Source organism: Morone saxatilis, unplaced genomic scaffold (genome assembly GCF_004916995.1).
Source record: "Morone saxatilis isolate NCDOM2014 unplaced genomic scaffold, NCSU_SB_2.0 Contig10, whole genome shotgun sequence".
NCBI lineage: Eukaryota > Metazoa > Chordata > Actinopteri > Moronidae > Morone > Morone saxatilis.
The window spans coordinates 7,840,297-7,844,402 of record NW_023339652.1 but is presented as its reverse complement, the minus strand read 5'-3'; positions in this window follow the sequence as shown (position 1 = coordinate 7,844,402).

The window sequence follows — 4,106 nt, the reverse complement described above, 5'->3', positions numbered from 1 at the left end:
ATTTAAAAAAAATATGTTTTTCTGTGGAAATATGCGCAGTGTAAAATGTTTTCTTCACTTTTCCAATGTGTGATAATGAAGAATATTTGAAGATGCTTACAGAGTAGCCCAAGAAGCATGTTTTAATGCCTTTAACGTTCTACGTTTACTAATTGAAACATTCCTGCGACTGCTCACCTCCCACCAGTCTCCCTTATTATTCCTCCATAATGTCAACACTAGGGAGGGGGTTACTATTAAACTGTCATTCCCATAGCTTTTAAGAGTGCAGCCCCAGACCCTAATTGGCCCAGGGGAGCAGGCTGCTGGATGTAATGAGAGCTGACATTGGGCACCGGTGGGGAAACATGTTTGCATTTGCCTGTCCCAACGGCCTCTCTTTGGGTTTTGTGTCTCTCCCTCTGTCTCCTCCGTACATTTACAGGCTGCCAGAGCACTCAGGCAAGGCCACTGTGCATGTGTGTGAGGGTTACATGTGTTAGCATGTGAAGGGGGTGAGACACTGCCCCATATCAAGAGAGAAAATTAAATATAGATGGGGCATGAAAAATGGAAAGAAGAAAAGTAATTAAATATAAACCTTTTATTTGGCTGCACCAACATGGATTGGACCAACAGAGAGAGTTACAAAATAAGACACGTTTTCATACAGCAACATGTGAATTTTTTATATGCATTTTATAAATGCGTTTATATAAACGCACTGTGACATCATCTATCATGTCACATCATGGATATACTAAATGTGTTGGATGAAGGTTGAGTTAACAGTTAAATTGAAGAGTCCATCGGTATATTATGTCACTTTCCAGCAGCATTTGTCACACTGCTAAGATTATATATTCAGCACGTCTAAAGATGTAAATGTAGTGTACAGTCACAAAACAAACAGCACGGGCAGTTGCTTCGGTGTGTGTCCCTCTGGTCGTGCTCTTCAGTTTGTGGATCCTCCTAGTTTAGAAACACTCACTTAAGAGGGTAGTGACTTAAAAAGCCTTACTCATAGTAACAGTTAAAAAACATGCCTACACATTTCAGGCATTCAGGCCTTCGTAAGGGCAAATATATAATGGTTGCCTTTGAGCTGTGTCTTATACCTGTTGGCAAGTAGTCACAAGATGAGTGTTGTAGAGTAAGTAGTCACATGATTAGTTTAGACAGGTAAAGTTACATGATTTCCTTGCAGACTCAAAGACCTACCTCACCATTTACATCAAGGGTCAACAAGAAAAATACACAGCCATAGTGGAGACTAGTGTATTTATACGAAACAGATGGATCAGGTTAAGTCTAAATATGATCAATATAAAAATGTGAAAGCACATGTTATATTTTAAATAAAAAAAATCCAGTCATCTTTCAATAATCTTATGATATAAATCTTAAAACCGGGGCAATAACAAGTAATTACTCTCCCTTGCTTTAATATACTGACCTTTGTTCACAAAGAAATCTTGTGATTATCTTATACCAGTTTGTTTTTTTAAAGCCGAAAGTGACGTGTTGTGCAGACTAATCACAGCTCAGTTGTCTCAGAAATTTAGAGAAATCTACATTTTAGAAGCCAAGATAAGCTTTTGGCCTCCCATTGCAGATCTTGACAAAGCTGGTTATGCGTGTGCGATTGGTTCTCACTGAGGGATGAATTTACATAAACTGAGAACACTGAGGTGACCCAGCAAAAACACCACTTTAATTTGTTTTCCCTACGCCAACCCTCTCACCTCCTCTAAATACAGCGTGTCAGTTTTGTCAGTTGTACAGCATGCAGCTTGTGTGCATGAATACAGTGGTATATATGAATACATTAATCTATATTTGTACCCAATCAATAAAGTGTATACCATGAATATTCAGCAGCTGAGATATTATGCTTAATGGCATAGATGCCATGAATGTATATAGACTTCTGGACTCTAATGCATAGGCACTTTGCTTATTAGAAATGTTTTATCAGTCAATAAAAACATTTCCACTTTCACCCGCTGACCTCTCAAAATTTTTTAAAATTTAAATACAAGTCAAATCTAGCCTATTTACATGTCAAGGGTTGTGTCCAGTGTACGTAGAAGGTCTAATAATGGAACAGAAGCAGACGATTACTGATTTAATGCACAGCCTCTTAAACAGTCTCTACAGTTGTGTACAGTACATACATGAGTTCCTCTGTAATTTCTATCTAATTTTAATATATAATAATTTTTTTAATTTTGTTTTTGAGTTGAGGTTTTCATTTACATCAAGCACAGGAAAGCCATTTCCTGTTCATGTATCTGCAAATACCATAACCACATAAGAAAGACCTCTGTTAGTTCAAGTAAACATGTCAGAGACACACCAAACAAACCAGTACAGCAGGGGAAAGGCTGTTTGGAGTCTGGAGTGGATTAGAAGGAAGTAGAGAAGTGGAATTTAGGGTAAATCCATGGGCTCACTTCCAAACCCCAATGTTTTAATGGTCAAATCTCTGTGTGGGCAGTTGGATGCAGAAATGGAATATTGTGTCTATGTGGGTAATGTGTGTCTATGGGCATGCATGTGTCTGTGCCTGTGCTGTAATACAATACAATCCATTACCATGTTAGTGGTCACCATAAAGTGCTATTACACTATTGATCAACTCCAGAGACGTTCTTTGGACTACGTCAGCCATCTTAAGTTTGAATTAATTTGTATTATCTTTGGCTAACAGCGTGACGTTAGGGATGACAAATCAGTCGGTCCAGACTTAAATATCTAATCAACAATCGGATGTATTACAATGACATGTCCGAATCAGGAAACAATGGCAGCTCACGTGGTCATGTATTACAGATACAGTACACCAAAATATGTTTTTAAAAATAGATTTTAAGTGAAAAACAGTAACAGAATTTTGATTCAAATTTTTCAACACTGCCCAGTTTAACAGTTTGATCTGCGTTGTGCTGGACGGACTTACTGAGAGTGACTTGTCAATCACAAGGTAGACACACTTTAAAGCAAACCCTGCTTTATTGTCTATTGTACTCTAAATTGGACCATAATGTACAAAACGAACCTGATGTTGTATGGAAGGAGACTTCAAACTAGCAATTGAGACCATAAACTCATTAGGAAACTGTTTAGTGAGAAGTGAGAAGTAGGCTCATTTCCCCACAGGAAAAGTAATGACATTTACTCTGATTCACTTTCTGACATTTGTCCTAAAAATACAGAACTCCATCAATGTGAAGCTGACAAGATAGTCTCTTTAGCACACACTGTAACACACAAAGACATAATATTTAGTTCTTGTTATAGGCCAGACTGAGGCTCCATTCAGTTTCCCCGCAACAAAATTATGTATTCCATATACAGAAGTTTAATCAGTTTCAGTATGACAGAGGAGCAGAGGCAGCCCAATAATCTCGTAATGCTGACTCTTTTCATTTATGCAGGCTGCTCTAAACTACATTACTTGAAGTGTAGCATGAACGAGAATCAGGTATAAGGCTGATTCAGTAGAATAACAAAGTGGGTGGAGGTGCAGGTTCTGAAAGTATTTTTCTTTTTATGGTTTCTTTGAAACATGTTGGCTTTTTAAATTAATTGGCAATTAAATTTATATTTCCATCCTTGTTGATATTTTTTTGGAGTGCCTTTTTGATCATCCACGTTTTTCTTCCTGTTTCCCAGAACACCCAATGCATCTTCTGATATATGATTGAGTATTCAGAGCAGCCAGTCATCTTCCTTTATGCTTTACTTTTGGTGATAAAATCAATGTTCCTTAACACTGAAACAGTTTCCTAAATAATTGGTCCATACTGTAGGATTACTGTATGTCACAAATGTTTAAGGATTTAATGCACTCACAGTGTCTAACAATGTTACATGTAGCATCATCAAAGTTAAAAACAAAAAAAGACGAAAGACTGGAAAAGCCTGAGTGTTTACATGCAATATGGATCTAAAGAGTCATGCACAAAGCGCACCAGTGATGCTATGGAAAGCAAATAAAAACAAGACATAGCCAGACAGTTGCTCAGTACCTCTTTCATTATAGACTTAAAGGAGATGATATGATTGTCCAAAATAGTATTTACAGTTCAGTCACTGTCCAGTCACCACTCATAGCAGATTAT